Raw genomic sequence first — 13,705 nt, 5'->3', positions numbered from 1 at the left:
CTGACACATGTAGACCCAGGGGCTGGCAAACCCAAGACCAGCAGGTCAGACAGCAGGGCTCCTGCTCACAGGCTGTAAAGACCAATAAATCCAAGATTGGCAGGCAAGCTGCCAGCTCAAGTCCCAAGAACCAGAGGCCAGATAAACAGGAGCCAGTTGCAGGATCCAGAGCGAGCAAAAGCCCGCAAGCCTTGCCAGAAAGTCCACTTATATTTGATGGAGGCCATACCCCCAAGGAAACTGCCTTTCAATTGATTGGCTACACACAGCAGATCCCATCATGGAGGTGATCACGTTACATCAGCTCTCATCATGGGAGTGATCACATCATCATACAAGTGCCAAAGTACATCATAACTGCCAAACCACTGAGAATCATGGCCCAGCTGGTTGACACACTCTTAACAATCACATGAAGTTAATTTTTTAAAACACAAAGCAAAGTTGTATTCTAGAGAATGATTTGGGAGGAAGAGTGCCTATTCTAGAAAGAATAGATGAAGAAGGCCTAGCTGAAGAGGTAAATTTGAGCTTACACTTGAATGATGAGAAGCTGTGGCTGCAACAAGCATTCTAAGCAGAAGAAACAGCAAGTGTTAATGTCCTGGGGTAGGAATGGGAGAGCAACAAAATTCCAATATGGCTGCAGCCTGTAAAAGAAGAAGAAGATTGTGCAAGATGAGTTTGCAGAGGAGCAGAGGCCTTGGTAAGGAGTTTGGATTTTAAGAGCAACATGAAATCACTGGAGAATTTTAAGCAAGAGAGTGGCATAACTTGATAAACATTTTTTTAATGAAATCTTTTTCAGCTACTTTTCATGAGGTGTGGGGGGCAGGGGAGGCATGGTTGGAGGAAGTAGGGAAATCAATCAGGAGGCAATTGCAATGGTCCAGGCAAGACATGATAGTGGCCTTGACAGGGGTGGTCAGTGGTAGAGATGGATAAAATTGGACACATTAACAATATATCATGGAGGCACTGCTGACAGGGCTTGCTGATATAACGAATGGGAGATGAGAAGGAAAGAGTGGAATCAAGCATGACCTTGGGTTTTTGCCTTGAATAACTGGGTATATGGGTGTGTCATTTACTTAGGTGGAGAGTACTAAGGAGGAACATGTTCAGGGGAAGAATCATAAGTCCCAGTTTATATCCAAGTTAAGTTGAGATGCCTGTTAGGCATTCAAATGGAGATGTCTAGTAAGTGGTTGGAATTCAGGGGAGATATCACTGTGACAACAAAACGGCGACTATACATGTGGATCTTACCAGATGGAATACACAGGAATCAAATCAACTCATCTTTGGACAATGGACAAGTTGTATATCATCAGTCAGAACAAGCCCAGGGGCCAACTGTGGAACAGACCATCAATTGCTCATATGCAAGTTCAATTTGAAGCTGAAGAAAATTAAAACAAATCCACAACAGCCAAAGTACAACCTTCAGTATATCCCACCTGATTTTAGAGACCATCTCAAGAACAGATTTGATGCATTGAACACTGATGACCAAAGAACAGACAAGTTGTGGGATGACATCAAGGACATCACACATGAAGAAAGTAAAAGGTCATTAAAAAGACAGAAAAGAAAAAAAGGATCAAAATGGATATCAGAAGAGACTCTGAAACTTCCTCTTGAAAGTAGAGTAGATAAAGCAAAAGAAAGAAAGAAATGATGAAGAAAAAGAGCTGACCGAAGATTTTAAAGAGTGGCTTGAGAAGACAAAGTATTATAATGAAATGTGCAAAGACCTGGAGTTAGAAAACCAAAAGGGAAGAACACACTCAGCATTTCTCAAGCTAAAAGAACTGAAGAAAAAATTCAAGCCTCAAATTGCAATATTAAAGGATTCTACAGGCAAAATATTGAATGACACAAGAAGCCTCAAAAGAAGACAGAGGAGGATATGGAATGTGTGGCTAATTCCCTCCACAAACAACTGCCTCCTTTGCCACGAGACCAGAAGAACTGATTGGTGCCCAGCCACTATTACTGAACATTTTGATCAAAAGCGGGAAAATGAAGAATAGAATTTTGAATTCTCATGGACTCTAGACTTTCTGGAGCCATGGAGGCTGGATGAACCCCTGAAACTATTGCCCTAAGATGATATTTAAACCTTAACCCAAAAATATCTTCTGAAGTCATCTTAAAACTGAGTAATAATTCAGCTTAACTAGTAAAAAAGGTCTGCTTTGAGCATTATGCTCTCTTAAGAACTGTCTGTATGCAGTCAAACTGACAATAGCAACTCAAAAGATTAGATAGGAACCTTAGGGGGTAGTGAGTTTACATTAATGAGGAAGGAACAACTCAGTAAAGGAGGTGAAAATGGTTGCACAACTCTAAGAATGTAATCAGTGTCATTAAAATGCACATGTAGAAACTATTGAATTGGTGTATGTTTTGCTGTATATAGTCTCAACAACAACAACAAACTAAAAAAAATTTAGAAAAAAAAAGAAGATAGAAGGAATACACAGAGTCACTGTACCAAAAAGAATTGGTCAATGTTTGGCCATTTCAGAAGGTAGCATTATGATCAAGAACCAATGGTATTAAAGGAAGAAGTCCAAGGGGCACCAAAGGTACTGGTGAAACACAAGGCTCCAGGAACTGACAGAATACCAACTGAGATGTTTCAACAAATGGATGCAACACTGCAAGCACTCACTTGTCTATGCCAAGAAATTTGGAAGACAGCTATTTGGCTGGCTGACTGACTGGAAGAGATCCATGTTTGCCACCATTCCAAATAAAGATGATCCAACAGAACGGAGAAATTGTCAAACAAAATCATGAATATCACACACAAGTAAAATTTTGCTAAAGATAATTCAAAAATAGTTGCAGCATCATACCAGTAAGTCTGATCATTTTTTGTGAATTTGAATTTTGTTCTACATTTTTCTCCTGCTCTTCCCAGGAGCCTCTATTGTAATCCCTGTCAGAGCAGTCATTGGTGGTATCTGGGCACCATCTAGTTCTTCTGGGTTCAGGCTGGTGGAGGCTATGGTTCATGTGGTCCATTAGTCCTTTGGACTAATATTTTCTTTGCATCTTTGATTTTCTTCATTCTCCTTTGCTCCAAACATTCTGGGACCAATAAATGTATCTTAGATGGCAAGTCTAAGACCAAAAGTTTTTAAGACCCCAGATGCTACTCACCAAAGTAGAATGTAGAACAATTTTCTTCATGAGCTAAGTTATGCCAATTGACCTAGATGTCCTCCAAGACTATGGCTCCTGGACACTCTGCTAACTCAGAACTGAAGCCACTCCTGAAGTCCATCTTTCAGCTGACACATTGCAGGGAATACAACTAATGTCACAAAAAATTTTTGGATGAAAACGAATTTGCATGTAAGCTTTCACCTAAAACACAATAAAATTTAAAAAAAAAAAAAAATCTGTTGCAGCAGTGCATCAACAGGGAACTGCCAAAAATTCAAGCCGGATTCAAAAGATGTCATGGAATGAGGGATATCATTGCTGATGTCTGATGGACCTTGGCTGAAAGCAGAGAATACCAGAAAGATGTTTACTTGTGTTTTATTGACTATACAAAGGCATTCGACTGAGTGGATCATAAAAAATTATGGATAACATTTCAAAGAATGGGAATTCCAGAGCACCTAAATGTGCTGGTATAGAACCTGTACATAGGCCAAGGGACAGTCATGCAAACAGAACAAGGGGATATTGCATGGTTTAAAATTAGGAAAGGTGTGTGTCAGGGTTGTGTCCTTTCACCATACTTATTCAATCTGTATGCTGAGCAAATAATCTGAGAAGCTGGACTATATGAAGAAAAACATGGCATCAGAATTGAAGGAAGACTCATTAACATCCTGCGATTTGCAGGTGACACAACCTTGCTTGCTGAAAGTGAAAAGGACTTGAAGCACTTACTGATGAAGATCAAAGACTACAGCCTTCGGTATGGATTACATCTCAATATAAAGAAAACAAAAATCCTCACAACTGGTCCAATAAGCAGTATTGTGATGAACAGAGAAAATACTGAAGTTGTCAAGGATTTCATTTTACTTGGATCCACAATCAATCCGCATGGAAGCAAAGGTCAAGAAATCAAACGACGTATTGCACTGGGCAAATCTTCTGCAAAAGATCTCTTTAAAGTGTTAAAAAGCAAAGACATCACTTTGAGGACTAAGGTGCACCTCACCCAAGCCATGGTATTCTCAACCACCTCATATGCATGCAAAAGCTGGACAATGAATAAAGAAGACTGAAGAATTATGATAATGGCCAAGAATATTGAATATACCATGAACTGCCAGAAGAACGAACAATTCTGTCTTAGAAGAAGTACAGCCAGAATGCTCCTTAGAAATGAGGATGGTGAGACTTTGTCTCACTTACTTTGGACATATTATCAGGAGGGACCAGTTTGTGGAGAAAAACATCATGCTTGGTAAAATAGAGGATCAGTGAAAAAGAAGAAGACCCTCAACGAGATGGATTGATACAGTAGCTGCAACAATGGGCTCAAACATAGCAATGATTGTGAGGATGGCACAGGACCAGGCAGTGTTTCCTTCTGTTGTATGCAGAGTTGCTATGAGTTGGAACCAACTCAACGGCACCTAACAACCTAACAACAGCATCAGTCCTGGAGAGACGTATTTAGGGATCATTGGCATATAGATTATATTTAAAGGCCCAAGAGTTTAGATCAGTTAGGGAAAGTATATAAAAAAAAGAAGAGAGCCAAGGAAACAGCGCATGGGAATTCTCAGAAGAGGAGGAATTAGCAAAAGAGAGTGAGGGGTAGCCAGGGGATGTAGCAGACAAATCCGAAGACTACGTTATCGTGAAGGTCAAAAGAAGCAAGTTTTTCAAGAAAGGAGTAGTCAAATGTGTGGAATGCTGAGGAGACACTGAGTATTATGAGGACAATGAAATGAACATTAGATTTGGCAACATGAAAATAATGGGTGACCTTGACAAGAACAGTTTCAAAGGACTAACAGAGACAAAAGTCAGGACAGAATGTGTTGAACAGTTACTGGGACTTCCAATTAAGCATGGAAGTTTAAACACATGCAGTATGTCCATTCCCTCCTGACACCCACTAAAGTAAAAGTAGCGAAATAAAAAAGAAATGATCCTACAAGAACAAAGAGAATAGCATGAAGGTGACAGAGACCAGAGAAGTCAATAAATTATTGTAAGAGGTAAGAGGCTGGATAAATGGTAATTAACTTAGCAAAGCAGATAAAGCTGAAACCAAAGTGCCTGCAAAAGTGGGTGTGCCAGTAAGAAGCAAGCTGGCTCCAGCCACTGAACTCCAAGAAGGCTTATGAATTTGAGGTAGGATGAGAAATCGGGCTGAAAACAGGAGGACTGGGTGAAAGTCTGGAGGCTTTAGTTGAAGTTGATAGTATTGAACCCTTTCAGAACCGCCCCCCCCAACCAATGCTGACCATACTCCACGGCGTGGGCCCCTGAGGTGTTCTAGTTCTTAAATAAAGGGGTGTGTGTGTGTGTGTTGGGAGGAGTTTCATCTTGGGTTGCCCTCCCAAGCACTGACTACCTGAAGGGATGGGCCAGAGAGCCGCCTTCCACCTCCGTGCCTTTGCAAATGCTGTTCCCTCTGCTTGAAATTACCATCTTCCTGCCTCCTCCCACCCGCTAAAATGCCATTGCACTGTGAAGGTAATGTCAAGAACCTCACCTCAGGCAGAGTTGGATACTCCCTCCTTGAGCTCCCACCTCTTTATGTTGTTCAGTTCCTATTAAAACACCAGCCACCTGACAAGCCATCTGCTTTCTTGTCATCCTCACCCGTTCCACACTCTAGGCCTTGAATGTCCTGTCAGTGCCCAACACAGAGCCTGGTACTAGAAAGCCTCATTTAATGTTTTTTGTGAAAGAAGGAACAAAGTTGCTAAAGATGAAAGCAGCAGAGACAACTCAGGCCAGTGCCACGGAAGGCCAAGCTATTGTGATTCCAGGCCACCAATTTTCCAAGGCCTCCCAGTAACCTCAATCAATTCACAAAATGCTGGACCCCAGAGAGATCCCTTCTTGCCTCCCCAAGTTGCCCTTTCTAACAGCAGTTATCCTCTGGAGCCAACAGTGGAGGAAACCTGAGAATTGATACTCCTTCTCCTTGTAAGGGAAACATAGTGGTTAAGAGTTCGCCTGTTAACCAAAAGATCGGCTGTTTGAATCCACCAGGTGCTCCTTGGAAACTCTATGGGGCAGTTCTATTCTGTCCTATAGGGTCGCTATGAGTTGACTCAGTGGCAACAGGTTTGGTTTTGGTTGGCCTCCTGATAAGAAGCCAGAGAAGATGAGAGCCTGGGTTTCCCAGGCCCCCTAATTAATCCCCAGGGATGGGGAAGGAGCTCTCATATACTGTTCTCCCTGGGGAAGGGGCAGCGGGCATCTCTCCACCTCTCTTGATGAAAAGGGCCCTCACATGTCCCAGCTGTGGAGGTATCAGCAGGAAACCCAGCACCAAGGCTGGGTCACAGAGCTCCTTCTCCCCCTGCACTCTGCTTCTTGCTCTTTCTGCCTCTGTCCCATGTCAACATTTCTGCCCATCTCTGCCAAATGTCCCTTTCTCTAAACCTGACGTTGTCCCATCCGTATCTCCATCTCTGTCTGCCCTGTGGTATTACAGGGATTCCCTCCTTGACCCTCACCCCACCAGTGCCCTTGCTGCTCTGTTAGTAAACATGACAGTGTTCTGGAGTACAGCGACAAGCAGTGTCCCAGGGCCCTTGAGGACATGGCAGCAGAGGCTGGCTATAACTCCTAGCTTCCAGCCAGGCCTGGGGCAGATCCCACTAGTGAACTGCTGATTCAATTCCAGCCCACGGACATTATAAAGGCCCACACTGAGCCTGGTCCTGCACTAGGCCCAGGAGGGTTATCTGTGAAGAACGCACAAAACAGCTCAGCCCCTAATGGGAGGCAAGCCCAAGAACCATAATTACAGTCTGTTGTCTGCACAGAGAAGATGCCTAGTGAATGGGGAGGGGCAAAGGGAGGGAGGGAAGAGAGCAGAGAAAAAATCAGAGTGGCCAGCCCTCCTATGGCCATACTATCCCAGCAGCAGGACCCTGAAGGCTGGCTCGTGATGGGAATTTTAACTTGACACGTTAGCAAGAAGGGTTGCCTGGGCAACCAGGGCTGTTATCCAAGCTTAGCTATTCATGAGCCAAACTGCCATTCCCCTCACTCAGTTCACTAACAGCGGGCCCAGGAGAGCCCCTCAACTGACCAAGGTGAGAAGGTCAGGAGCTGTCCAATATTACCATCTCTGATTTCAACAGAAACCCCTAAGAGCAAAACCAAAAAGACTGTGTGTTTGTGACAAGGAGGAGGAGAAGGGAATACAGAAAGCAAGGATTCAAGGGTGCAGAATGAGAAAGACAAGTGGGGTCCAGGAAGGAGAAGTTAAGAAGCAAAGTGCAGAGTTGGCTGTGGATATCTGTGAAATGCAGTCTGAGTGAAAAGTGTGCAGGTGTAACCATCTTGCACACGCAGAACCAGGTCCTATTCCAGCCCTCCCGCAGGGGTGCTGTGTACCTGGCCTGCGTGTTCTGGATACCAGGGAAGTGATGCAATGGACCCTTGGTCCACTGTTGAATTAGCTCCTCATAATGGTACCTAGAGGGGCCCTAACCTGGGACTTTATTCAGGTAGTCAACCCACACATACCTTTTCTTTAGACCTGAAGTACACAGAATTCAATTACTAATAATCCTTGGTTCCTAACACACTTCTATCATTGGTCCATTTATGACCTACTTTTATTACTTTATTTATGCCATGCCTAATGATTTCTAAAGACTTATTTGAAAGTCAAATTCAAATGACTGGAAGTCAAATAATATATTTGTATATTACAGATGGGAGTTGTCATCAGAAAGATAAAATGTATTAGCTCCTTCAGGGGCTGAGGGAATTTCTAAGTTCAATCCAAAACACACAGAAACTGAAAAAAGATCAAGACTATGGCTTCTTTAACTATATTGAAACCCAGAAATCCATGGGCCATCCCTATCCAGAAGCCCCCCTGCCTCCTGCTTAACATGCTTCTCTAGAACAGGAGTCAACAAACTATGGCCCGCTGGCCAAGGCCTGCTTACCACCTGTTCTGTAAGGCATGTAAGCTAAAAATGGTTTTCACATTTTTATATTTTACATTTTAAATGATAGAAAAAAAATCAAAAGAATGCTATTTTGTGAAACATGAAAATTATATGAATTCAAATTTTAGTGTCCATAAATAAAGTTCTATTGGAACATTGCCACATTCATTCACTTACATATCATCTGTAGCTCCTTTCATGCTACAACAGCAGAGTTAAGTAGTTGGAGACCATACGACCCAAAAGCCTAAAATACTTACTATCTAGCCCTTCACAGAAAAGTTTGCTGACCCCTGATCTAGACCAAAGCCTAGAAAGTCTGACAGCGCTCACATTTCTCTCGCTCACCCACTCTCCCTTTCTCTTTCTCTCCCTCTCTTCTTCCTCCCTGGGACAAAGAAATGGGCCTGCCTTTAGTGCCGCTACATCAGATCCTCCCCTTTTCTGACTCCAGCCTCATGAATAAGCCTTAGGGACAGGTAAGGATGCCTTGCCTAAGCCAGAGCTTCCAAGTGGGAGCGTCCCCAATGGGGCAGAGGTGTGCAGCAAAATGCCCTCGGACCTCAGGTGAGAGGGCAGCTAGAGTGCTTGGGCTGTTCACCTCTAGGGAAACGCACTCTAGCCTTGTGCTCTGGAAAAAGAGAAAATGGGTTGGTGAGCGTTCAGTCTCCACCAGAGACAGAAAGGCTTTATTTGATGGTAGTGTTGATCCTCTGAGTCCACCAGTCCTGGAATCTGCTCTACCTCTGATTTCCAGTTACGAGAGCCAATACATTTCCTGATTGTTTAGGCCAACTTTAGCTTCTTTTCCTATTCATTACAGCCGAAAGCATTCTAACTGACCTGTGTGCTAATCTTCTTTTTGCTCCTCCTTTCCTCCGGCCAGAATTGGTGTCATGGCCACTTTGTAGGGCTCCCACAGACGGCAAGCACAATGATCAACAACAGACACCACCCTTCCTCCAAGACGTGAGGGAGGCCGCCACCTGGACATGTCCTTTGACAACCAGCTGCAGAGTGTGCTGCTGCCCATTGTGGACAAGAGGTCAGGGGAGCTGCTGGAGGAATTGGTGTTCCAGGTGCCAGGAAGCAGGGATCACTGGGCCGGGGCAGTGGCAAGAACATCAGAAGGGAGCTCCTGGTGGGTGCAACATCAGATGGCAGTTCTAAATCTCTTTCTTCACATGACCATATTTGTTATTGTCCGAATCGGTACACTTTCTTTCCTTCTTTTTAAATCAGCTTTATTGAGGTATAATTTACATACAATAAAATGCACTCATTTCAGCACAGTACTATGAGTTTTGACAAACGTATGTGCAAGTGATCCACCAGTGTAACTACTACCACAAGCAAGATAGAAAACCTTGCTGTTACTCCCAAAAGTTCCCATGTGCCGCTTTGCAGTTACCCTCTCCCGCTCTCCCTCCCAGGCAACTACTCATCTGCTTTCAGTCACTACAAATTAGTTTTGCCTGGTCTAGCATTTCAAACAAATGGAATCATGCAGCATGTACTTTTTTGCGTCTGGCTTCTTTCATTTGGGATAATGTTTTTGAGATTTATCCATGTTGTATGTAGCAACACTAAACTGGTACACTCTTTTTTTTTTTTTGAGTGACAGGAGGTGCTATGAATAGTCAAGTTAGGTCAGAGCCCAGAGGCATAAATCAGAACACTTCAGGACAAATCAAGACAATGGAAACTCTATGTATACTGTCTGTTTTTATCATTTGCAACAGCTGAGCTCTTTTAGTCACATCCAAGCTGGCTGCAGAGTGATTGTTCTAAAATTGTATGCATATCCTGCGAATTAGAGCCTTGTCTTATTTTGAAACATTTGAATTGAAAAAGTTTGATGGAGCCAATGCCTCATCACAAGAAATTTCAACGCTGAGCTGCTGCGTGTCAATGAAAGAAAAGAAAAGGCTATTATATTCTTTTTTTTTGGCTTCAACAAACAGAAATTTATTTTCTCACAGCTCAGGAGGCTAGAAATCTGAATTCAGGGTGCCTGCTCTAGGGGAAGGCTTTCTGTCTCATCTGCTCTGGAGGAAGGTCCTTCTCTCTTTGAGCTTCTTCTGCTCTTGGGCAATCTTCCTGTGGCTTATTATCTCTCTTCCCCTATCTCTGCCTCTCTTGCTTGCTTGTTTAATCTCTTTTATATCTCAAAAGAGACCAAATGCACCCTAATCCTGCCTCATTAACATAACAAAGACAACCCATTCACAAATGGGATTATAACCACTAGCAGAGGTTAGGATTTACAACACATATTTTTGGGGGATACAATTCAATCCATAACAGGGCTAATATCAAAACATTTCAAAGTTTTGCTTTTCACATTTAGATCTTTAATCAACTGGAATTATTTCTTTTGTGTAGAGTAAGGTATTATAATGATTTTTAAAACTTGTTTTCATATTTAGTAAATTGTTCCAGCACTACTTATTTTTATTGTGCTTTAGGTGAAAGTTTACAGAGCAGATCATTTTCTCATCCAACAATTTATACACAAATTATTTTGTGGCATTGTTTGCAATCCTCGTGATGTGTCAACACTCTCCCCTTCTCAACCCTGGGTTCCCCATTTCCATTTGCCCTGTTTTCCTATCCCTTCCTGCCTTCTCAGCTTTGCTTTTTGGGCAGGTGTTGCGCATTTGGTCTCATTTATGTGAATGAGCTAAGACGCAAGTTCCTCATTTGTGTTATTATTTGTTGTATAAACCTGTGTAATCTTTGGTTGAAGGGTGACCTTCTGGAGTGACTTCAGTTCTGAGCTACAAGGATGTCTGGGGGCCATAGTCTTGTGGTTTCTCCAGGCTCTGTCAGACCAGTAAGTCTGGTGTTTTTTTGTGAATTTGAATTTTGTTCTACATTTGTCTCTCACTCTGTCTGGGACTTTCTATTGTGATCTCTGTCAGGGCTGTAGGTGGAGGAGGTGGGAACCATCTAGTTCTTCTGGGATCAGGCCAGTGGACGCTTCGATACTTGTGGCCCATTAGTTCTTGGACTAACATTTCCCATGTGTCTTTGGTTTTCTTCATTCTCCTTTGCTCTGGACAGAATGGGACCAGTAAATGCACTTAGATGGCTGCTTGCAAGCTTTTAAGACCCCGGAAACTACTCACCAAAGTCAGATGCAGAATATTTTCTTTATGAACTATGTTATGTCAATTGACCTAGATGTCCCCCAAGACTATGGTCCCCAGCCCTCAGCCCAGTAACTCGATTCCTCAAGGTGTTTCAATGTGTCTATGAAATTTCTATGATTTTTGCCTTGGTCATGTTGTGCTGACTTCCCCTGTAATGTGTACTGTCTTTCCCTTCACCAAAGTTACCACTTATCTACTATCTAGTTAGTGATTTCCCCTCCTCACCCTTCGCCTCCCTTGTGCCCATTGAAGATTGTTTCTTTCTGTGTGTAAACCTTTTCTTAAGTTTTTATGATAGTGGTCTCATACATTATTTGCCCTTTTGTGATTGACTTATTTCACTCAACACAATGCCCTCCAGATTCATCCATGTTGTGAGATGTTTTACAGATTCATCATTGTTCTTTATTGTTGCATAGTATTCCATCGTGTGTACATATCATAGTTTGTTTATCCATTCATCTGTTGATGGGCACCTAGGTTGTTTCCATCTTTTTGCTATTGTGAGTAATGCTGCAATGAACATGGGTGTGCATATGTCTATTTGTGTGATGGCTCTTATTTCTTTAGGGTATATTCCTAAGAGTGGGATTGCTGGATCATATGGTATTTCTATTTCTAGCTTTTCAAGGAAGGGCCATATGATTTTCCATAGTTGTTGTATCATTTTACATTCCTACCAGTGGTGCATAAGAGTTTCAATCTTCCCACAACCTCTCCAACATTTGTTTTTTTTTTTTTTTGATTACTGCCAGTAATGTCAGGGTGAGATTGTATCTCATTTTAATTTTGATTTGCATTTCTCTAATGGCTAATGATCATGAGCATTTCCTCATGTGTCTGTTAGCTGCCTGAATGTCTTCTTTGGTGAAGTGTCTGTTTGTATCCTTTGCCCATTTTTTAATTGGATTATTTGTCTTTTTATTGTTACGATGTTGCAGTAACCTTATAGATTTTAGAGATTAGACCCTTGCTGGATATGTTATGACAAAAAATTTTTCCCAGTCTGTAGGTTCACTGTTCACTCTTTTAGTGAAATCTTTTGAAGAGCATAAATGTTTACTTTTTACGAACTCCTACTTATCTAGTTTATCTTGTGGTATTTGTGCATTGTTAGTTATGGTTTGTATCCTATTTATGCCATATATTAGGGCCCCTAGCGTTGTCCCTATTTTTTCTTCCATGATCTTTGTAAGTTTTATATTTAGGTTTATGATCCATTTTGAATTATTTTTTGTGTGTAGCTTGAGGTATGGGTCCTGCTTCATTTTTTTCATAGATGGACATCCAGCATCATTTATTAAAGAGACTGTCTTTTCCCCATTTAGTGGATTTTGGGCCTCTATCAAAGATCAACTGAACATAGGTGGATGGATTTACTTCTGGGTTCTCAATTCCGTTCCACTGGTCTATGTGTCTGTCATTGTACCAGTACCAGGCTGTTTTGACTGCTGTGGCTGTATAGTAGGTTCTTAGATCAGGTATGTAAGGCCTCCTACTTTGTTCTTCTTCAGTAAGGCTTTACTTATCTGGGGCTTCTTTGTTTTCCATATAAAGTTAAAGAATGCTATTAGTATTTGGATTGGGATTGTATTATATCTGTAGATGGCTTTGGGTAGGATTGACGTTTTTACAATGTTAAGTCTTCCCATCCTTGAGCATGGCATGTTTTTCCATTTATGTAGGTCCCTTTTGGTTTCTGGCAGTAGCGTCTTGTAGTTTTCTTTCTATAGGTTTTTTACATTCCTGGTTAGATTTATTCCTAAGTATTTTATTTTATTAGGTGCTTTTATAAACAGTATTGTTTTCTTGATTTCCTACTTGTAGTTTTTTGTTGGTGTATAGGAATCCAACTGATTTTTGTATGCTGATCTTGTATCCTGGTACCCTACTGGATCTTTCTATTAGTTCCAGTTCCAGTAGTTTTCTTGTGGAGTCTTTAGGGTTCTCGATGTATAGTGTCATATTGTCTGCAAATAGGGATCGTTTTACTTCTCCCTTACCAATTTGACTGTCCTTTATTTCTTTTCCTTGCTTTAGTGCTCTAGCTAGGACTTCCAACACAATGTAAAATAAGATTGGTAATAAAGGGCATCCTTGTCTTGTTCCTGTTCTCAGGAGGAAATGCTTTCAGCCTCTCTCCGTTGAGAGTGATGCTGCCTGTTTGTTTTGTACAGATGTGTCGTGGATTGAATTATGTCCCCCAAAAACTGTGTGTATCAATTTGGCCAGGCCATGATTCCTGGTACTGTGTGATTTTCCTGTATGTTGTAAACCTGTCTCTATGATGTTAATGAGGGAGGATGGGTGGCAGTTGTGTTAGTAAGGCAGGACCTGATCTACAAGACTGGATTGTGTCCTGAGGCAATCTCTTGAGATATAAAAGACAGAAGTGAGCAGTGAAACAGGGGG

The 13,705-nt window shown here is 41.9% G+C and overlaps 1 long non-coding RNA gene across 1 annotated transcript in view; it reads left to right on the top strand.

Annotated features, from left to right (window-relative positions):
• The window catches only part of LOC111821697 (uncharacterized), a 35,429-nt gene extending 26,091 nt beyond the window's left edge, over positions 1 to 9,338 (top strand). The window contains exon 3 of the long non-coding RNA XR_002825043.1: positions 9,025 to 9,338. This is a non-coding gene — a long non-coding RNA (uncharacterized LOC111821697). The remainder of the gene's footprint in view (positions 1 to 9,024) is intronic.
• The last annotated feature ends 4,367 nt before the right edge of the window (positions 9,339 to 13,705 follow it).

The sequence above is a fragment of the Trichechus manatus genome, unplaced genomic scaffold (genome assembly GCF_000243295.1).
Source record: "Trichechus manatus latirostris isolate Lorelei unplaced genomic scaffold, TriManLat1.0 scaffold00006, whole genome shotgun sequence".
NCBI lineage: Eukaryota > Metazoa > Chordata > Mammalia > Sirenia > Trichechidae > Trichechus > Trichechus manatus.
This window is presented reverse-complemented; position numbering and strand designations above follow the sequence as displayed.